The sequence below is a fragment of the Silene latifolia genome, chromosome 1 (genome assembly GCF_048544455.1).
Source record: "Silene latifolia isolate original U9 population chromosome 1, ASM4854445v1, whole genome shotgun sequence".
Taxonomy (NCBI): Eukaryota; Viridiplantae; Streptophyta; class Magnoliopsida; order Caryophyllales; family Caryophyllaceae; genus Silene; species Silene latifolia.
The window spans coordinates 173282733-173306065 of record NC_133526.1 but is presented as its reverse complement, the minus strand read 5'-3'; the positions used below and the strand labels follow the sequence as shown (position 1 = coordinate 173306065).

At 42.9% G+C, this 23333-nt stretch overlaps 2 non-coding genes across 2 annotated transcripts; one reads left to right on the top strand and one right to left on the bottom strand.

Annotated features, from left to right (window-relative positions):
- Window positions 1-4509: 4509 nt before the first annotated feature.
- LOC141619540 (5S ribosomal RNA) lies at window positions 4510-4628 on the top strand. Its single transcript, XR_012531735.1, has one exon. It is a non-coding gene; the product is annotated as a 5S ribosomal RNA (ribosomal RNA).
- A 4061-nt stretch (window positions 4629-8689) lies between these two features.
- On the bottom strand, window positions 8690-8796 carry LOC141619725 (small nucleolar RNA R71). Its single transcript, XR_012531793.1, has one exon. It is a non-coding gene; the product is annotated as a small nucleolar RNA R71 (small nucleolar RNA).
- Between the last annotated feature and the right edge of the window lie 14537 nt (window positions 8797-23333).

Here is a 23333-nt window from a genome sequence, read left to right as displayed (position 1 = left end):
CCCCCTGGACAGAAAGAACCAGATATCCCCTTACCTAAACCAGAAGACTTGCACACTGAATGCAGTGTGCTCAGACCCCTATCTCCTGAACAAGGGACCAGTCCTCGACTCCTAGTTAGGGTACCCTCATCTGAAGTAGGGGAAACTGATGAGATTATTTCCCCTAACAGTTTCTCTTTATTGGCCCAGGAGGAAGATGATATCCCATTAGAGGGGGACCCTCCTGATATTGACCCCCAATGATTATCTCCACTTGGAACATAAGAGGGTTTAACCAGGTGGTTAAACAGCTCGAGGTGATACATTACATGAAAACTAACAGAATTGATATTTTGGGATTGTTGGAAACCAGAGTCAAGCATGCTAAGGCTAAAAGGATTCTTAAATCTAGGTTCAGCAAATTTGCACACTACTGCAACTACAATAGGCATCCTAATGGCAGGATTTGGCTGCTCTGGGACCCGGCTTTGGTCAACCTCTCTATCTTACAGGAAGAGGCTCAGGTTGTCCACTGCTTTGCCCACCACCTAGCAACTGGCAGGAAATTTCACCTCTCTGTAGTATATGGGAGTAATAGTGCTATCTATAGGAGGTACCTCTGGGACTCTATGATGACCCACGCAGCTGGAGTGGGAGCTTGGGCTGTTATGGGGGATTTTAACATTATCAGGAATGCCCAGGAAAAAATAAGCAACACCCCACCTGACCTAAAAGACATTTCTGAATTCAACCTGTGTCTTGAACATTGTGGCCTTGATGACCTTGCTGGAACGGGATGTGAGTTTACCTGGTATAATAAGCAGGAAAGCCGTACTAGAGTGTACTCCAAGCTCGATAGGGTCCTTACTAATGCTGACTGGCTGCTCTCTCTTACCCAGACTACTGCTAGCTTTCTTCCACCCACAGTTTCTGATCACTGCCCTGCTCTGTTGCACTTCCTTGATGACCCTATTCCTAGGAAGCAATTCAAATTCCTAAACTGCTGGATTGAACACCCCGACTACTTGAACATTGTAAAACGAGCCTGGCTGAATAGAGTTAAAGGAAACTCTATGCACAGATTAATGGGAAAGTTAAAGAAAGTTAGGATAGCTTTACGAGAGCTGCATTTTGATAGCTTTTCCAATATTGATCATAGGCTAAATGAGAAAAGGGAGGAGCTTAATGGCTGTTTCCAGGATCTTCAGCAGGCTCCTCTGTCTGCAACTCTTATTGATAAAGAACAGGCCCTTTCTCAGGACTTCTGGAAACTAAAAAATATTGAAGGAAAAATCCTTGCCCAACGGGCAAAACTCCATGACCTGAAATATAACGATACCAGCTCCTCATTCTTCTATGCTAAGATCAAAGAAAGACAACAATGTCAATACATCAGTGAGATTCAAGATATTCACGGGGTTACCCACTCGGGTCTCCAAAATGTTGGGGATGCTTTTGTGGACTTCTACCAGCAACTCCTGGGGACCGAGACTCCTATCCAGGATATTGACCCAAACATTATGAGAAATGGTCCTCGACTTGCCGCTACTGACTGTTCCTTGCTTACCACTCCCATTACCAGGCTAGACATCAAGAACGCTCTTTTTTCTATCCACTCAAATAAAAGCCCAGGTATGGATGGATTCTCTGCTGGATTTTTTAAATCCGCTTGGGGAATTATTGAGGAGGATTTTTGTGCGGCTGTGGAAGATTTTTTCAGAACTTGCTTCCTACCTAAGCAAGCTAATGTCACGCTGGTTTCTTTGATACCCAAGAAGAAATACGTGCAAAGTGTCAAAGACTTCAGACCTATCTCTTGCTGCTCCATTATCTACAAAACCATAAGTAAGATCCTGACTAGCAGACTACAGACTGTTATGCATCTCCTTGTAGGCATGGAACAAGCTGCATTCATTCCTGGAAGGAGTCTCCATGAGAATACAATGCTCACCCAAAGCTTGATTAAAGGTTATACTAGGAAATATCTCACTCCCAGATGTTTACTAAAGGTGGATATTAGTAAAGCTTTTGACTCCCTACAGTGGGGTTTTCTGGAAAATATGTTACTTGGCCTGGGCTTCCCTGAACTCTTCACCAAATGGATACTCGGCTGTGTCACAGGGGCTTGGTATTCTCTGAAAGTTAATGGCTCGAATCATGGCTTCTTCAAGGGTAGGAGTGGGGTAAGACAGGGTGACCCTCTATCCCCTCTCCTCTTTGTTCTCAGTATGGAGGTACTATCCAGAGGACTTAGAGTTATGTGCCAAGCAAACCAGGTCTCCTATCACCCGAAATGCGTAAAAATAAAACTCACACATCTTATTTTCGCGGATGACTTGATGGTCTTCACCCGGGGTGATTTGCCTTCTGTAAGGGAAGCAACTGATACCCTACTGAAGTTCTCCTATTGGTCTGGCCTCAAAGCTAGCTTGGAGAAAACGGAAGCTTTCTTTGGTGGGGTTACTAACCAGCTGAAGATGCTCATTCTAATGGACACTGGTCTCAAAGAAGGTCAATTCCCCTTCAGATACCTAGGGCTCCCCCTTAATTCTTCCAGACTCACTAGCCCCATGTATGAAACTTTGGTTCTCAAAATCCAAACCCTTGCACACTCATGTGCATCTAAACTTCTTTCTTATGCTGGCAAACTTCAGGTTATTAACTCTATTGTTTTTGGTTTATACAACTTCTGGTGTGGAAGTATACTCCTGCCTAAAGGCATTTGTGACGCCATTTCAGTTTTCTGTAGACAGCTTTTCTGGGGCTATGATGTGGGCACTAAAAAACAGGTATTCAAGAGCTGGCAAAGTATATGTACCCCTTGGGAGGAGGGAGGTTTTCAGGTCAAGGACATTACAACTTGGAACCAGGCTTGTATGCTCAAGTGGTTATGGCACCTTGACAGGGGGACGGGCTCCATTTGGACCAAATGGGTGAAAAATTACTATCTGGACCAATGCACTATCTGGGAGCTCTCCTTACAAGGCTCTCAATCTGAAAGCCTTAGAGGGGTCCTCACTGTGAGAGATATCCTTATTAGTCACTTGGGTGGGATCAATGCTGCTCGACATGCCCTGCAATCTTGTGGTACCTCTGAATTCCAGGTTGGTACTGCCTATGATCTGCTCAGACCAAAGAAACGGCCCATGCTTTGCTTCAAAGTGGTTAAGAACTGCCTCCTCCTTCCCAGATTTAAGATTATTTTGCAGCTAGCACTTCAAAGAAAACTTGCTACTACTGATTTACTAAGCAAAAGGGGATGGTGCTTAGTAAACCGTTGCTCCCTCTGTCAATGTCAGGCTGAGAGTGCTAGGCATTTGTTCTTTAAATGTCAATTCTCCCGCAACGTGTTGTCCTATATCCTTAAATGGTGTGGTGTGCCCTCTACTTCCTCTCAGCTGCATTGCCTGCTCACCAAAGGCCACGGCTTGAAGGCCAGGAAACATTGGAGAACTCGATGGTTCGAATGTTGCATCGCCTCTACGGTTTACTGTTTATGGCGGGAAAGAAATAGAAGAATTTTTGACGGTCGAGAACAAGATGTTAGAAGCATTACCAGAGAGATTCAAGTCATTACTTGTTTCATTCTTCTAAACAAGTCTCAAAAATCCGTCCAGGATGAAATTTTAGAGGCATTTAATTAGATAGTCCTTTTTTGTGTTTCCCTTTTGGTAAACCTTTAAGTGGTATACTTGTAAGAAAACCCCTCACTCATGTATATTTGTTGATATATATGAGAAATACCTTTCTTGCAAAAAAAAAAAAAAAAAAAAAAAATAATAATAATAATAATAATAATAATAATAATAATAATAATAATAATAATAATAATAATAATAATAATAATAATAATAATAATAATAATAATAATAATAATAATAATAATAATAATAATAATAATAATAACCTCTTTTTGGGGATGTTTTTTGGGGACCACGCTTTTCTTGTCTTTGACATTAAACATCGGCATAACCTTGTCCTCTCTTCGACATCTGTCGATCCGGTATTTACTAGATATCGGTTTGGTTGATGGGCATGGTGGCTCTCTTCGTCCTGCGGATTTATTGCTTTATTCTTGGGACGGGGGCGTGATGTGTGCGTCGACTGACGGGTTCTTCACCTTTGACTCGGACTAGGTTAGCGGATTTTGTGCTTGGGCGGGTTGTCGCCGATCTTTGCTCGGCTGTGCTAAGTATGGGGATTTGTGCGCGATCAACCTACCTTTCTCTTTCTCTTCACTTGGGAGTTGAGTTCGGATCTTTGTTGCCTTGCTCAAGCGGATCCGAGAAATTCTCGGTATCTCGGGATCTTTGAGGCTCGGGTAGCCGCTTACATTTTTACTCGTATTAGCTTTACTATTGCTAAGGGTGTTTGTCTCTCGGCTCCCACCAATTTCATGTAAACCTTTTATTTTTATTATAATGAAAGCTGCGCGCAATTTATAATAAAAAAAAAAAAAAAAAAAAAAAAAAAAAAAAAAAAAAAAAAAAAAAAAAAAAAATAATAATAATAATAATAATAATAATAATTGGGTGAGATCATACCAGCACTAATGCATCGGATCCCATCAGAACTCCGCAGTTAAGCGTGCTTGGGCGAGAGTAGTACTAGGATGGGTGACCTCCTGGGAAGGCCTCGTGTTGCACCCCATTTTTTTCTTAGCTTTGCTATTGCTAAGGGTGTGGGAGCCTAGATTGTCTCTCGGCTCCCCACCAATTTCATGTAAACTTTTATTTCTATTTTAATGAAAGATGCGCGCATCCTTTTTTTTTTAAAAAAAAAATACTAAAAATAATAATAATAATAGTAATAGTAATAGTAATAATAGTAATAGCAATAGTAATAGTAGTAGTAGTAGTAATAGTAGTAGTAATAGTAATAATAATAATAATAAGAAGAAGAAGAAGAAGAAGAAGAAGAAGAAGAAGAACAACAACAACAACAACAACAATAATAATAATAATAATAATAATAATAATAGTAATCGTCGTGATAATCGTAGCAATAATAATAATAAAACAAAGACGGACTTCAACACTGCCGCTCCTAATTCTGCTCAGTTCGTGGTCAACCCGTCTTTTCCCGCTGCTCAGTGGCCTTACGCGTGGACCCCCCCCCCCGCGTATCCTACTAACCCTAGGTCCAGCCGTGGCAGTCTTGGGTTGCTCCTCGCCCTTCCTTCGTCCCCTCGCTTGTGTTTCGGGCATATTGATGAAAAGTGTCCAATCTGCGATTTGGGACAAGCGTTTCCGGCTCTAAGCTTGCAACCTCCTGCTGATGGCCCGTTGTTTTTGGACACTGGTGCATGATCGCACCACATCTGATCCAAGTACGTTGGTTTTTTTTTCTAATGCACATAATATTCGTTCCATTTGTGTTGGCAATGGTAGTAGTATTCCTGTCCGGGGATCGGGAACCTCTATTTTAAATGCTAAAAACCGATCCCTTTACCTTACCAACGTCCTATATACCCTAACATTATAAATAATTTAATATCCGTTCGTAATTTACCAAAGATAACAATGTCTCTTTTGAATTTGACCCGTTTGGTTTTTCTGTGAAGGACCTTCAGAATGGGACTACGATCCTAAGGAGTGACAGTAATGGCGAATTTTATCCCATGTCCACTGAGTCATCTGCGTCTTCTTCCATTCCTAGTCATGGTCATGGTTTTCTTACGCTCTCAAGTGATGTCTGGCATAGTCGTCTTGGCCATCCGGGGCCAACTATTTATTCTTCAACATCTTAAGAGTCAGTCAGTCATTGGTTATAATAAAGAGTCTAGCTCCAATTTTGGTCATTCGTGTCAAATTAGCAAATATAAACGATTGCCTTTTCATGATTCTTCTTCTGTTACTCTTCCTCCGTTTGACATAATTCATGCAGATTTGTGGACCAGTTCGATTTTGAGTAAAGGTGGTTACAAGTATTATCTTATTCTCATTGATAATTTTACACAGTTTGTATGGGTCTATGATATACGATTAATTTACTTCTAATTCCCCTCTTTCTTTGATGCTTACCGACTCGTATCGAGTCGGTTTCGGGTGTTTTTCCTTGCATTTTGTGCCCAATGCCCGTACTTGTTACCTTGCGTATCCTTTTGTAGGAAACGACCCAAGTATGGAGAAATTGGGGCAAGAAAGCCACCCCATTGCCTTTACATGAAGAAGAGGTGAAGAAATGAAGACTCGTGTTTTTGCGGAGGCCGGCACGGGTCTAGCCACCGCAAAACACACCCCAGAGAATCACTCAAGGTTTTGAAGAAAAGCTGAAGAAGGTGCTTTGCCGGCAGGCCGGCAACCGGCCCACCGGTAAAGCACAGCAAGTGGAATTAATTGAAGAAATTGGTGAAATACAAGCTTGACCTCGCTGCCGGTAGGAGCACCGGTAGCCGGTCAACCGACATTTCACACATCAACAAAGAAGAAGAAGTCCTGAAGAAGGTGTTTTGCCGGCAGGCCGGCAACCGGCCCACCGGCAAAACACGGATGCCAGACATTTTAAATCCTTGCACGGTTTTGCGGTAGAGCACCCCGCTGTTGCACCGCAAAAACACAAGAAGACGAGATTTTGGGCTTTTCCTTCTTTTCTTCCTCTTTTCTTCCTAATCTTGTAAAAGCCTATAAATACCCCCTCTTAAACCCTTTTTGACACACAACCCTAGATCTGAGAATATTTCCCCTTCAAGTTTAAAACTTTGCTAATCCCTTTGCTAATCATTCCTTAATTAGACTAGTAATTCAATCAATTTGTGATTGAATTTGGGTTGTAAGAAAAAGATTGAAAGTTTATACTTATTTATTCTATCATAATTCCTTTCTTGCTTCTTGATTGGTATTATTTCTCTCCTTATTTTCATTTGTTTTCATTTTGTTCTTCCTTCAAGTTTATTTGATTGTTTATGTTAAAATTGTTGTTGTTGTTTGTTTGTTGTTGTTGATTTCATCATTGTTCATCTTTTCATTGTTCCTCTTTGCTTTGATTCTCTTTCATTTGTTCATCCTTGGATAGTTGTCCTCAAAGACTTAATCTTTGAGTGATTTGGTTAAAGATTGTGCCTTTTAGATTAGTTAATCTTGTTATTAGAAATAATCTCTTCTTCTCTTAATTATTGTTGATTTGTTGCATGCTTAGTAGTAAGATTCATCTCCTCACCATGTTTGTGACCAAAGTTTCCATCTTTATTGTTTATTTTGCAATTAGGACCATGATTAGTGAGTAGTCTCCTTCTAGGACTCGGTTTGACCCGATATGGGTAATTTCACTAACTAATTGTCACTAAGGCTAATTTGTGGGGAAAATTGGTTAGGGTAGTCTAGGGGAATTTTCATGCTTAAGGTTTAGTTCCCGGGTAGTGTCGGCTTTTGACCCTTGTCCACCAACGGAAGTTGGTTAGGTTGTTAGTCGAATATTTGGGGACCGACCCTTGTCACCAACTAAGGTTGAGACCGGAAGGGAGAACCGAGGGAGGGTGCCTCTAGGCTAGCGTTTGAAATCGACCTCCGGAAGGGGGAGTGGGATGACCCGGAATATGATGAGGGCTTAATGACCTTGACCATTCACTTGACCTCCTTGGGAAAATGCATGTTCTTGGGGTTGTCGGGTTTTGAGTTAGGGATACCGACTTTCGGACCCGGGAGGGGGGTTAGTCGGAGTAGCTAGTGTCCTAGTGCGAGACCGGAAGGGAGGTTCTAGGCGAATTAGAGCCATCTCCCCCTTACCTTTCTACCCCTTTTGATTAGCCGAGACGATTAGTATGTGGAATTACTCATGTTTATGGTCGGACCGAGTTCTAGTCCTTCTCTTTATTTGATCTTTCCTTTATCTTTAGCTTGTTTTCACCTTGTCTTGTTGTTTGTCTTTAAATTTGATAGTTTAGCGCTAGATTGTTACTACCCTCTTTGTTATTTATCGACTTAGCTAAACCGGTGAATTAGAACGATTAGTACTCCACCTACTCCTTGTGGGATCGACCCTTTTAAGTGTACAACGATAAAATCGTGCACTTGCGAGGTTTAACTTGAGACCATCAAGTTTTTGGCGCCGTTGCCGGGGAGTACGGCTTGATATTAATCGTTTTTGTTCTAGTTTAGACTAAGTCCTTTGTTACTAATCCTTTCTTTCAAGTGCTTAGGTCTTTTGCATGAGTAGGCGACGAAGACGAGGTCAACCGATATATCAACTTGACCGCGAAATTGAAGCCACGGCAAGAAGACTTAATTCTCTAAGAAGAAGGGGTTTACTTGATATTCCACCGATTGAAGAAGTTAATCACCAAGAAGCTACCGAAGTGTTTGAAAATCCTTTTGGGGTTTTAGAAGAAGAGCCTAACACCATGGGTGATCCGGTTCCGATAAGAGACACTATGGCTCCTAAGCACATAGTCAATCCAAGCATCCAAAGGCCACGAATACAAGCTAATAACTTTGAGATTAAAAATGCCTTGCTCAACCTTGTTCAAGACAACCAATTTGGAGGAGGTCCCTTGGAGAACCCAAATGATCATCTAAATGATTTCCTTGAAAATTGTGATATGTACAAATCAAATGGGGTTTCCGATGACGCGGTTCGCCTTAGGTTGTTCCCCCGTTCTCTTAGGGGTTCGGCCAAGGATTGGTTGAAGAATTGAGACCCGGATTCCTTCAAGACATGGGATGAGTTGGCTTCGGCATTTTTGAACAAGTATTTCCCGCCCTCAAGAACGGCCAAAGTCAAGAGTGAACTACAAAGCTTTACTCAAGAAGAGGATGAGACCTTATATGAGGCATGGGAACGGTACAAGAAGCTCCAACGGTTATGCCCACACCATGGCATCTCCGAGGCCGAGCTAGTGAACAATTTCTACAAAGGGTTGACTCAAGACCTTAGGCTTTCATTGGATGCGGGATCGGGGAAAGGTGCCTTAGACATTTTGGGGCATAAAGCGGCAAAGGAACTAATTGAGGAGATGGCCTCAAGAACTATGGAATGGGGAAGTGATAGGCAAATGAGGAAAGGCAAGATCAAGGATTCTAATTCGGTTTTGAATGTGGAAGTTAAGGGTATGCTAGATGAACTCACCCAACAAGTTGCTTTGCTAAATTCAAAACCTAAGGGCTCCGACATGAGGCAAGTCTTGTCGTGTGAGTTGTGTGGTGAACAAGGGCACACTCCCATTGGGTGTCCCTTGATTGCACCCCTAGGTGAGGAATGCTATGAGCAAGTAAATGGGATTTGGGAGTCCACAAGTGCAAGACAAGGGTTCAACAATAATAACAACAACCAATTTGTCAATGGAAAAAGAACTCACCCTTTCTTGTCTTATGCTTCACAAAACATTCAAAATCCCACCACTTCCCAACCTCAACAACAACCAAGGTTCAATCAAAACTCTCAATTCCAAAGACAAATTCCACCCGGTTTCCAAGGGAAACAATTCATCACCCAAAACCAACAACCATTTGGGGGTTTCAAGGGGCAAAATTTCAACCAACAACAAACCCAAAATTTCCAACCACAAAACCAAAACTTCCAAACCCCTCAAAAACCATCTTGGGAACAAGCTTTTGAACAATTGGTTATTGCAAATCAAAAATCCGACTCAAAGCTTGATAACCACATTGCCTCACAAAACCGGGTGAATGATGAAATACGGGCATCACAAAAGGCTACGGAAACTCATGTGGCCCAAATTTCTCAACAATTGAGTCAATTGGCTCAAAATCCGGGGAAGTTTCCGGGTAATACGGTTAACCCAAGGGAGATGAATGCGGTGTTTTTGAGGAGTGGTAAGCAATTGGAAGAGGTTGAGAAATCTCCTAAGTGGAAGAGGAAGAGGGTGACTAATGAAGTTGTGAAAGAGCACCCGGTTGAGATTGTGAAAGAAGATGAGATCGTGGTGGAGAAGTCTAAGGAGGTGGAGATGGTTGATCCTCCAAAGCAAGATGAGCCTATTGCAACTAAGGCCAAAGAATGTACTCCACCACCAAGGAGTATGTAGCACCTAGTGCCCTTTCCACAAAGGCTTGCAAGGCCTAGAATTGAAAAGAAATATGAGAAGTTTGTTGAGATCTTAAAGGGAATGAATGTCACTATTCCTTTCCTTGATATGATTACCGAAATTCCATCTTATGGCAAGTTTCTTAAGGAACTTGTCACCTTGAAGAAGAAGAATGGAGAGGTGCAAACCATCAACCTCTCCAAGGAATGTAGTGCTATTCTTACGCACACCAACAAGCTTCCAAACAAGTTAGAGGACCCGGGTAGCTTCTCAATCCCTTGTTCTATTCAAGGGGTGGCTATCAAAAGAGCATTGTGTGATTTGGGGGCTAGTGTGAGCCTCATGCCACTTTCAATCTTCAAGAGGCTTGATTTGGGAGATTTGAAGCCAACTAGAGTTTCACTTCAACTTGCCGATCGGTCGGTCAAATTTCCCATTAGTGTGATTGAAGATGTACCCTTGGTTGTTGGGAAGCTTGTCATACCATGTGATTTCTTTGTTATGGATATGCCCGAGGATTACAATGTGCCTATTATTTTGGGGCGACCTTGTCTCGCTACCGGTGGAGCTATGATCGATGTAAAGAGTGGCAAGTTGTCTTTACAAGTGGGTGAAGATAGAGTGGAATTTGAACTCCACAAGTCCATGGAAGCTCCGTCTCTCGGTGACACTTGTTGCATTGTCGACATTCTTGAGAATCCCATGGAGGAGCATGACCCAAAAGCTTCCTCTATGGATCCTTTGGAGACTTGTCTTGTTAGTGGGTATGAGGTCGATGACAAAGATGTTGAGACTCTTGCATATGTTTGGATGTTGGATTCGGCTCCTATTCATGAACAAGCTCCCAAATTTGAAGTGTTGGAAGTCGGTAAGAAGGAGGAGAGTTCCACGCCTCCTCCTACGGTTGAACTTAAACCTCTTCCCTCTTCTTTGAAATATGAATTTCTAGGTGATGATTCCACTTTTCCCGTCATCATCAATAGTGCACTTGATGACACCCAAACCTCAAAACTAATTTCTTTGCTCAAGAGGTTCAAGGGTGTCCTTGGGTACACTATTGGTGACCTCAAGGGGATTAGTCCCTCTTTGTGTACTCATAAAATTCTTCTTGAAAATGAGGATGCATCCTCAATTGAGCCACAAAGAAGGCTTAATCCCATCATGAAAGAGGTTGTAAGGAAAGAAGTCCTTAAGCTACTTGACGCGGGCATTATCTATCCTATTTCGGATAGTAGGTGGGTAAGCCCGGTTCATGTAGTTCCCAAAAAAGGAGGTATGACGGTAGTGCGAAATGACAAGAATGAATTGATTCCTACAAGGACGGTAACCGGGTGGAGAATGTGTGTGGACTATAGGAAGTTGAACAAATCCACCCAGAAGGATCACTTTCCCTTACCGTTCATGGATCAAATGCCAGAAAGATTGGCTCAACACAACTATTTTTGCTTCTTGGATGGCTATTCGGGATTTTTCCAAATCCCTATCCATCCAAGTGACCAAGAGAAGACCACCTTTACTTGCCCATTCGGCACCTATGCATATAGGAGGATGCCGTTTGGGCTATGTAATGCTCCCTCTACCTTTCAAAGAGCTATGATGTCAATTTTCTCCGATTTCATTGAACAAGAAATGGAAGTTTTCATGGATGATTTCTCGGTTGTTGGGAAAAGTTTTGAAAATTGTTTGATGAATTTGGAGAAAGTTTTGAGTAAATGTCAAGAGTCTAACCTTGTACTCAATTGGGAGAAGTGCCATTTCATGGTACAAGAAGGTGTTGTGTTGGGACACATAGTGTCCAACCGAGGAATTGAAGTTGATAAGGCTAAGATAGAGGTCATTGCTAGTCTCCCGCCTCCCACCAATGTTAAGGGGGTGAGAAGCTTCCTTAGACATGCGGGCTTTTATCGTCGCTTCATCAAGGACTTCTCTAAGATTGCGAGACCTTTAACCGAGTTGTTAGCCAAAGATACCCCTTTCGTGTTCTCTAACCGGTGTCTTGATGCTTTTAATAGGTTGAAAGAAGCCTTGACAAGTGCTCCTATTATACAACCTCCGGATTGGAGCTTGCCGTTTGAGTTAATGTGTGATGCGAGCGATCATGCCTTGGGCGCGGTTTTAGGCCAAAGGAAGGATGGAAAGGTGCATGCAATTCATTATGCAAGCAAGACTCTAGATGATGCTCAAACAAATTACTCAACAACGGAGAAGGAGCTCTTGGCCGTGGTATTTGCTATGGAGAAGTTCCGAACCTATTTGGTGGGAGCTAAGGTTATAGTGTTCACCGATCATGTTGCCTTGCGACACTTGGTCATCAAGAAGGAGTCCAAGCCTCGATTGATTAGGTGGATATTACTTCTCCAAGAGTTTGACATGGAAATTAGGGACAAGAAGGGAGTTGAAAATGTGGTGGCCGATCATTTATCCCGGCTAATCAACCTCAACGTTGACAATGGGCTTCCTATCAATGATCACTTGCCCGATGACCACTTGTTGTCCCTAAGTTTGGGTGAAGCACCGTGGTATGCGGATATAGTGAATTATTTGGTTTCCGGGATAATCCCGCATGATTACGACTATCACAAAAAGAAGAAGTTCTTCCATGATGTGAGGCACTATTATTGGGATGACCCATGTTTGTACAAGTCTTGTGCCGATGGGATGATAAGAAGGTGTGTTCCAAGAGAGGAAGCTACCTCCATTATGAGCCATTGCCATGACTTGCCTTGTGGTGGCCATGAAAGCTCCAAGAATACGGCCGCTAAAGTGCTTCAATGTGGTTTCTTTTGGCCCTCTCTATTCCGTGACGTTGCCTTTTATGTTAAAGGATGTGACAAATGCCAAAGGAGTGGAAATATCACAAGGAAACATGAAATGCCGATGAATTTCATGCTTGAGGTTGAGCTCTTTGACGTGTGGGGGATAGATTATCAAGGTCCCTTCCCATCATCGTTCGGAAATGAGTACATACTTGTGGCGGTCGACTATGTAAGCAAATGGGTTGAGGCGATCCCAACCAAGACTTGTGATGCTAAGGAAGTGATCAAGCTACTTCAAAAGGTCATTTTCCCAAGGTTTGGGGTTCCGAGAGTCCTCATTAGCGATCGTGGTACTCATTTCGGAGAGAGAGCATTGGAAGCTTTGTTGAAAAAGTATGGAGTGAAACAAAGGAAGAGTCTTGCCTACCATCCTCAAGCTAATGGGCAAGCCGAGATTTCCAACCGAGAGTTGAAGACTATACTTGAGAGAACCGTGAAAAAGTCAAGAAAAGATTGGTCCTTGAAGATTGACGATGCTTTGTGGGCTTACCGGACGGCCTTCAAAACACCGATTGGTACCTCACCATTCCGATTGGTGTATGGCAAAGCTTGTCATTTGCCGGTTGAACTTGAACACAAGGCATATTGGGCCATCAAGCATCTCAACTATGACTTGAAGACGGCCGGTGAGAAGAGACTTCTCGATTTGAATGAATTGGAAGAATTTAGGCTAGAAGCCTATGAGAATGCCAAGTTGTACAAGGAAAGGACGAAAAGATTTCATGACAAGTGCATCATTAGAAGAGAGTTCAAGGGGGGTGAGTTGGTTCTTCTATATGATACCCGTTTGAAGTTCTTTTCCGGAAAATTGAGGTCGAAGTGGACCGGACCCTTCACCGTTGTCCGATCTTTCCCTCATGGAGCGGTTGAAATAAGCCAAGGAGACCGAACTTTTAAAGTAAACGGCCAAAGATTAAAGCATTATCACGTTGGCAATCCCGTCCAAAAGGAAATGAAGATCCTTGAAACCTTTCTAGTGAGTTAAGATTCTTTTCCGTCCTCATCATGAAAAATTGTTGGCTTGTTTACTTGGTCGAGCCTACGACATAAAACAAGGGCGCTTCATGGGAGGCAACCTATACGATTTGTATATAGCATGCATTTTAGACTAATAGAGAGAGAGATTTGGAGTCGTATTTTGTCTTTTTGGATTGGTGACGGAGGTCACTTTTGAAGAACACAAGTTTTATTTTCGTTGACCCGAAATCCCGACATCATGCGTCGGAGTAGTTGCGGAAAACATGAATCCCGGGGTCAATGAAAAAGCTCAAAGTTGAGTTGAAGAAAAATTGAGCAATTTTGAAGAACACAACGAAAAATTGCTGCATGTTGTGTTTTACCGGTGGACCGGCAGCCGGTTGGTCCACCGGTAGCGAGGCCGAACCAAATTTTTGAAAAATTGAAGAAAGAGTGTGTTTTGCCGGTAGGCCGGCAGCCGGCTCACCGGCATAACACACCTGGCAAGATGAAAACACGAAGAACTGATGATGAGGAGTGTGTTCTGCCGGCAGGCCGGCAGCCGGCCCACCGGCATGACACACATGAAGACTTGGAAAATTTTGAAAATTGGTGAAGAGGAGTGTTTTGCCGGTAGGCCGGCAGCCGGCTCACCGGCAAGACACTCATGCCTTAATGCTGGGAAGTTGAAATCTGAATATGGAGTGTGTTTTGCCGGTAGGCCGGCAGCCGGCTCACCGGCGGAACACACCTGGGATTTGGGAAAATCATAAGTGAAGAGTGTTTTACCGGTGGACCGGCAGCCGGTTGGTCCACCGGCAGCGAGGTCAGAATTGAAAGGAGGAAATTCAAAGAAATAGAAAAAGGGGGAGTGCGTTTTACCGGCAGACCGGCTGCCGGTTCGCCAACCGGCAAAACACACCCGCAGAACACAAATTTAACCCGTGAAACCCTTATTTCAAAATCATTTCTTCTTTCTTCCTCCTTCACTTCTCCATAATTTTTCCCCCTTTCTAACCCTAACTCCATTAAAACTCAATCAAACTTCCTCCTACCTTCACCAATCTCCTCTAATCATCAAGATGGCCGGAAGAAGAACAAGAGCGGATATAGCAAGGGACCAAGCGGCATTGATTGCTCAAGCGGCAACCGATACATACCCCGATCCGGACTTTCCCACTATCGAGTTTGCCACACCTACTCAGAAGGGTAAGTTCATTCTCTTTAAAAATCGCCCCCTCACCCCTACTAAGTCTCTTCATCATCCGTCTTTGTCTACCCTTGGGATTGCTAGGGAGACGGAGGCTTTGTTTACGGGGTGTGGTATGAGGGGGATATTTACCATGCATGAGTATACTTATCCTCGGATCACATGGGAATTTTTGAGTAGTCTTAAGATTACCAAACACCGGCAATCCAACATGGTGGCTACCCTTAGCTTTAGACTCATGAACCGGGAACATAACATCACTTTGGGTCGGTTGGCTCAAATTTTTGGGCTGGAAAATGCGACGTCGCATACCCCGCCCGCTGATTTTCACTATTCCCGTGTATGGAAGGCGATTTTGGGCATTGATGATCAAGTTGGGGTAAAAAGGCCCGCGACAAGTTGCCACAATCCCGTCATTCGGGTTTGGCATAGATGTATGGGGTGCACCGTTCTTGCGGTGGATGAGCCATGGGTGTTTAGGACCCACGAGCTTGAAATATTGGGCTCCTACTTGTTCACTAAACCCACCCCCTTCCGAATTAATGTGGCTCACTACCTAGCCCTTAACCTATCCAAGATTGCAAGTTCTCCGGGGCATAGAACCCCGATACATGTGGGTGGCATGATCACCCGAATTGCCCGCAACATGGACCGTCCGGTTGACCTTTCCACGATGAATTGGATACCCGGGGACACATACTTGACCAAGCACTACTTGACTACAAAGCTTGAGTGGCTCAAAGAAAACCCCGACGACGGCCTTGAATATTGGCAAATCAATCACAAGAACTCCATCCGGCTTCCAAATGTAACCGCCGTTAAAATTGAGCAAGATAAAGATGATTACCTCCTCCCAATTCAAGCGGAGGCACCCACCGACCAACCTCCCCCTAATCCTAATCGTGTCTATTCACGAGACCGTCGAGTGAACACCCCATCCTCCCTTCAATACCAAATGCCGCAAACTCATCAACCTCCACCGTGGCAATTTCAACAAGGTGAGGGGTCATCCTCGAACCCTCCTTCCTACCCTCCCTTGCCACCATCTCTCACCGAGTGGATGGAGAGGATGGACATTGCCACGGCGAAAGCCGCTAGTGAGAGAGAAATTTTGGGGAGAAAATTGGACCGGATATACTATGATCAAGCTACCGGTACTTATCCCATTTATGATGATTTTTGCCGACGGGAATACGTGGGTTATGAGCACCCTCACCCCTCCTACTTCACTTGGCCCGATGGGAACTACTCGAGAGAGGATGGGAGTATGGTCCGCGGAGGTCTCAACCTCCAACCGGATTACTTTGCGCGCCCCGTTTTCCCGCCTATGCCCGAGTCTAGACCGGAGGGGCATGATGCCCAATGGTTAGGGGGAGTTCGGCCCTATTTTGCTAGTGATGTGGGTGCGTCGGGATCCGGTGGTGGTTTCACGGGAGGAGATAGCGGCGTGATGAATATGAGTGGAGACTTCATGGGAGGTCTCATGGGTGCCGGCGGTAGTAGAGGTAACTTCACCTTCAACCCCGAGGATTTAATTCAAGGTTCCGACTTGAATACCGGAGATGATATCATTGATGATGATGATGAGATGGGGTCTTAGTCCCCGATTTGATGTTTGTTTTTATCCTCCCTTTTCGATCCAAAGCCTTTGGTACGCTCCTCACAATCAATCCAAATGACAAGTACGATCTCTCCCTTTTATCCAAATTCTCTCATTCACGTTTAATTTTTCGCATGCATTTAGTTGCTAATTCATTTAGTTGCATCATATAGGATTGCATTAGATTTCAATTTTGTAATATATTGTCACATTTAGTAATTGCATTCACTTAGCATAGCTTGCATTGTCATTTCAATTTTGCATATAGAATAGAGCATGCATTGCATTTTCAAAATAAAAACCAACTAAAAATTGAAAAAAAATCAAAAACCACCAAAAACATGTTATTTTATTTCACTAAATTGCCCTCCCATGTATATAAATAAGTGTGGGGAGGGCCTAAAAAAAAAAAAAAAAACATGTCTTTTAATTTGAATTCCCTCCACACATTTATTTCAATTTGGAAATAATGTAAATAAATAAGTGTGGGGAGGGAGTTCTTATATCAAAAACACCAAAAACATGTCCTTTCCATTTTCAAAAAAAAAACAAAAATACCAAAAATATGTTATTTTCTTTTCAAAAAATTGAAAAATACAAAAATATGTTCCTTCCTTTTTCTTATTCACTCCCTATGCTTTTGTCCATTGAGGACAATGTACATTTCAAGTGTGGGGAGGGAAATATCCACTTTGTGAATATTGTTTATATTTGTTCATATCATTATATGCTTGTAAATTTAAGAAAATTCAAGAAAATGCCTAAAAATTGAAAAATTCAAAAAAATTCAAAAAAATTGCATTGTATATATATGTTTTGTCTAACCTTTGGCATGGCACATTGACCACTTGAGGCAAAAAGGAGTTAGAAGACCGCTTGGTATAATCCTTCCTACCTCTTGCTCCTTTTTACTATTCTCTCTTTTTGGTATCTTGGATATTTTGAAGGAGAATGGGAATTTTGTTGCTTTGGGTGTCTCCTTGGGAGACCGTTTGGAATTTTGGTGTTGATGTGCTGCTAGGTTTAGCCAATTTGTTGCACGTTTCATTTCGTGTTTGTTTAAATTTCCGCATGCACTTGTTCACATGTAAATACTTGTCGCATTTCTTTCTTTTTGCATTAAGTTTGTAAATAAATTTTTAAGGAAGAACATGGTCAAAGGAAGGGAACCAAGTACCCCCATGATGAACTAATGTGCCCAATTGTGCCTTTCCCCTCCTCGTGACTCGCACCCGTGGCCTCTTAGTTAGCCGAGGAAGGAGGGCTTGACCAATGAGTCTAGACCGATCTTGTGAGACCTAGGGCCGTAGACTAGACCTTTGGCTCGACTTAGCTACTCAAAGGTAAGGGTAGAGCCTCCTAGGGTGGGTACATTCATACCCCGCCCTCATCTAGGTTCGAGAGTAGGTCTCCTCGCGAGGCGTGTCACATCATTACGCATAAGTGTGTCGCATCGTCCTTAGACCGTGAAATTGCATTGCATTTTTGTGCACATGATATGAAGCAAAAATCAGTTTTTATGAACCTCACATAGCCAAATAGCCTTGTTTTCTCCCCTACATCGTTTCCCTTTTTGATTCACCCCCTTTGAGCTTAGCCTTTTCATTTGGCAAACCCACTTAAAATAGCTACATTCCCATAACCACCCTTCCTTAATCAAGAATTGGTCGGTTTTCGTAGTTGTGTTGTAGGAGGTGATTTGGGTCGTGACGGTGGAAGGCTTGCGCGTCCACTTGGGTCGGATTTCGATGTGAATTTGGCATTATATATAAATAAGAGGTTTTGAAAAAGAAATGAAAAACAAAATAGAAAAGTAAAAAAAAAAAAAAAAAAAAAAAAAGGGTCATGAAAAACCAAAAAATGAGTTGTGTGTTGTATATATTTGTTTGTTGTCAAGAAAAAGAAAAAGGCAAGTAACACCCCTCCTCATCATTAAATGGGGTAGAAAAAGCCGTTGCTAAATAAAAGGGCAAATTGATGTTTTTCCAATGATGAGTCGGGTTTACACATTTTTTGCTTGGCTTGGGAAACCGAGTCGTTGTTACGGTGTAGACGTTACCATTTGTTGAAATAAAAGGAGTTTTATCAAATTTTTCCTACTTGAGTTGGGTTTATGCAATTTTTGCATAGTTTTGGTCATCATTGCTATGTTAGGGCATAGACGTGTCTCATGTGTTGCAATAAGAAATGGGATGTGATGTGTCGACGATTCTTGATTTGAGCCCCACATGTCCAAACGGTGCTTGCACCAATCCCGTTTCGACCTTCTCCTTAGCCCCGTTTTAACCCTTGCTTCATCTTGTGTGCATTCTACCTTTGCTTGCATTTCATCGGTCGTAGGACGGTCTTACACACTAGATTGCGGGCACGTTTTCGCTATTCGAGTTAGTTGAGTGATTTTGGTTACTTTTTGTCACAAAAATCACCTTGTTCTTTCATTGAGTGACGAGTGAAAACCGTGAGGATGTCGTTGCCTTGGTCTCCTTAGTCATGGGTCCTTTGGTTGAATCTTGTGTCGGTTTTGTAATTCTCGGCGGCCTTGCCCTTTCTCCCCTTTCCCCGCTCTCGAATTTGTTTCTTGAGCATTGGTCACACGAGGGTTGCTTTAGTCACATTTAGGGGGTTGGCACCTCAATTGGCACTTCTGAGACGGTGCTCCCGACCAAGACCGTGTTTAGTTATTTGAAAAATTCGGCCACTTAGATGAGGAAAGTGGATCATTTTGTTAGATGCATTCTACTTGTTGATTACGTGCTTTCATGATGAATGTGTCGAAAGTTTTGTAGCAAGACCCAACTTGCCTTGCAATAGGGCACTCTCCCCTCATGGGTGTCAAATTGTGAGTTGAAGGGGCGTTGAGTGCGCTAATACTCGATCGGCTTAAGTAGTAGTTTAGTTGAGTGATGCTTATATTGTGCATCCACTCTCCATATCTATCATAATAATGCTTTGTACATTTGGTTTAGGGACTTACTCGGGGACGAGTAAGGTTTAAGTGTGGGGAGGTTTGATATACGATTAATTTACTTCTAATTCCCCTCTTTCTTTGATGCTTACCGACTCGTATCGAGTCGGTTTCGGGTGTTTTTCCTTGCATTTTGTGCCCAATGCCCGTACTTGTTACCTTGCGTATCCTTTTGTAGGAAACGACCCAAGTATGGAGAAATTGGGGCAAGAAAGGCACCCCATTGCCTTTACATGAAGAAGAGGTGAAGAAATGAAGACTCTGTGTTTTGCCGGCAGACCGGCAGCCGGTCTAGCCACCGGCAAAACACACCCCAGAGAATCACTCAAGGTTTTGAAGAAAAGCTGAAGAAGGTGCTTTGCCGGCAGGCCGGCAACCGGCCCACCGGTAAAGCACAACAAGTGGAATTAATTGAAGAAATTGGTGAAATACAAGCTTGACCTCGCTGCCGGTAGGAGCACCGGCAGCCGGTCAACCGGCATTTCACACATCAACAAAGAAGAAGAAGTCCTGAAGAAGGTGTTTTGCCGGCAGGCCGGCAACCGGCCCACCGGCAAAACACGGATGCCGGACATTTTAAATCCTTGCACGGTTTTGCCGGTAGAGAGCACCACTGCCGTGCACCTGCAAAAACACAAAGAAAGACGAGATTTTGGGCTTTTCCTTCTTTTCTTCCTCTTTTCTTCCTAATCTTGTAAAAGCCTATAAATACCCCCTCTTAAACCCTTTTTGACACACAACCCTAGATCTGAGAATATTTCCCCTTCAAGTTTAAAACTTTGCTAATCCCTTTGCTAATCATTCCTTAATTAGACTAGTAATTCAATCAATTTGTGATTGAATTTGGGTTGTAAGAAAAAGATTGAAAGTTTATACTTATTTATTCTATCATAATTCTTTTCTTGCTTCTTGATTTGTATTATTTCTCTCCTTATTTTCATTTGTTTTCATTTTGTTCTTCCTTCAAGTTTATTTGATTGTTTATGTTAAAATTGTTGTTGTTGTTTGTTTGTTGTTGTTGATTTCATCATTGTTCATCTTTTCATTGTTCCTCTTTGCTTTGATTCTCTTTCATTTGTTCATCCTTGGATAGTTGTCCTCAAAGACTTAATCTTTGAGTGATTTGGTTAAATATTGTGCCTTTTAGATTAGTTAATCTTGTTATTAGAAATAATCTCTTCTTCTCTTAATTATTGTTGATTTGTTGCATGCTTAGTAGTAAGATTCATCTCCTCACCATGTTTGTGACCAAAGTTTCCATCTTTATTGTTTATTTTGCAATTAGGACCATGATTAGTGAGTAGTCTCCTTCTAGGACTCGGTTTGACCCGATATGGGTAATTTCACTAACTAATTGTCACTAAGGCTAATTTGTGGGGAAAATTGGTTAGGGTAGTCTAGGGGAATTTTCATGCTTAAGGTTTAGTTCCCGGGTAGTGTCGGCTTTTGACCCTTATCCACCAACGGAAGTTGGTTAGGTTGTTAGTCGAATATTTGGGGACCGACCCTTGTCACCAACTAAGGTTGAGACCGGAAGGAGAACCGAGGAGGGTGCCTCTAGGCTAGCGTTTGAAATCGACCTCCGGAAGGGGGAGTGGGATGACCCGGAATATGATGAGGGCTTAATGACCTTGACCATTCACTTGACCTCCTTGGGAAAATGCATGTTCTTGGGGTTGTCGGGTTTTGAGTTAGGGATACCGACTTTCGGACCCGGGAGGGGGGTTAGTCGGAGTAGCTAGTGTCCTAGTGCGAGACCGGAAGGGAGGTTCTAGGCGAATTAGAGCCATCTCCCCCTTACCTTTCTACCCCTTTTGATTAGCCGAGACGATTAGTATGTGGAATTACTCATGTTTATGGTCGGACCGAGTTCTAGTCCTTCTCTTTATTTGATCTTTCCTTTATCTTTAGCTTGTTTTCACCTTGTCTTGTTGTTTGTCTTTAAATTTGATAGTTTAGCGCTAGATTGTTACTACCCTCTTTGTTATTTATCGACTTAGCTAAACCGGTGAATTAGAACGATTAGTACTCCACCTACTCCTTGTGGGATCGACCCTTTTAAGTGTACAACGATAAAATCGTGCACTTGCGAGGTTTAACTTGAGACCATCAGTCTATCCGCTGACAGCAAAGTCTGAGGTATATCACAAATTTCGTCAATTTGTTGCATATATTAGTACAGAATTCCAATGTTCTATTAAAAATTTCCAATAATATTTAGGCCGTGAATTAGACAATAATTCCTTTAAAACATTTGTTATTCATACTAGCCTTCAATTCCATTTTTCGTGTCCACAAACATCCCCACAAAACGTTAAAGCTGAGTGCATGATCCGTCGTATAAATGAAATTGTCCCCGCTCTTCTTTATCACCAGTCTATTACTCCGTCCTTTTGGGTCGATGCTCTACATGCTCTGGTTCACTTACATAATATTCTTCCCACAAAAAACTCTCAAGTTTCGCTCACCAACTTCTGCCCCTTTGCCAAGGAACCGTCTTATGAGCATCTATGTGTGTTTGGTTGTGCGTGCTATCGAAATTTATCTGCCAAACGTTCTCACAAATTAGCTCCTCGGTCTACTAAGTGTGTCTTTCTAGGCTACCTAGCTCAACATAGTGAATATGGGTGTCTTGATCTAAGCACTGGTAAAATTCACATATCTCGTTATGTCAGTTTCGATGAACTTCCCGTTCGAATAGTCCTTTCACCGCAAACCCGTCACCTACACCCCTTAATCCCCTCCTATATGACGACTTCATTCCCACCCCATCACCAACACAACCTCCAGCTACTGAACCTACTACCCCCACCACGACCTCACCACACCAGCCCAACCCTTCCCCTAACCGTACCCCAACCTGCCCCTCTATAAACACCTCCGCCGAGGGTCCATCCCCGCGCACCCCTCCCTTACACACTTCACCCACCCAATATCTTGCCACTACGGCAACCAGTCCCTCCCCTACTGTCCAGCCCAGCCCCCCACCACCACCTCTATTTCGTGCTCACACGATGTCCACTCGTGGGATGAACGGAACCCAAATCCCTTATTGCCACTCAAAAACCCACCATTTCACCTTTACCCAAATCCCCACATGAAGCTCTTCGTGGCCCGAACTGAAAAATTGGTATGAAAGACGAATTTCCTGCATTACAGCGCATTCTATGTAGATGATATTATTCTCATTGCTTCCAGTTCGACCCTTTTTACGGCGCATTATTACTTCTTTCGTGCATTACAGAAATACCACACTTGGGATCTGGTGCCTAGGCCGAGTGATGCCAATGTTATTCGATGTTTATGGCTTTTTCGCCACAAATTTCACAGTGATGGCTCGTTGCAAAGGTATAAGGCCTGCCTCGTAGTTAATGGTAAATTTCAGCAGGTTGGTGTTGACTGTGATGAAACATTTAGTCCTGTTGTTAAGCCCACTACGATTCGTGCTGTTCTTAGCCTCGTTGTGTCTCACTCTTGGCTGATTCACCAACTTGACGTCAAAAATGCTTTCCTTCATGGTGATTTGGCTTAGACGGCTTATATGCATCAGCCCCCGGAATTTGTTGATAAAAATGCTCGTAATCATGTATGTCGTCTACGCAAGTCTTTATATGGCCTTAAGCAGGCCCCTCGTGCTTGGTTCCAACGCTTTACGACATTTGTTTTATCACAGGGTTTTAAAAGCAGTGTGTGATTCATTGCTCTTTCGAAGCTTGGCCGGTGCACTTCAGTACTTAACCTTTGCGAGGCCTGACATTGCTTATGTCGTACAGCAAGTGTGTTTATTTATGCATGCCCCGCGTGAGCCGCACCTGCATTTCTTA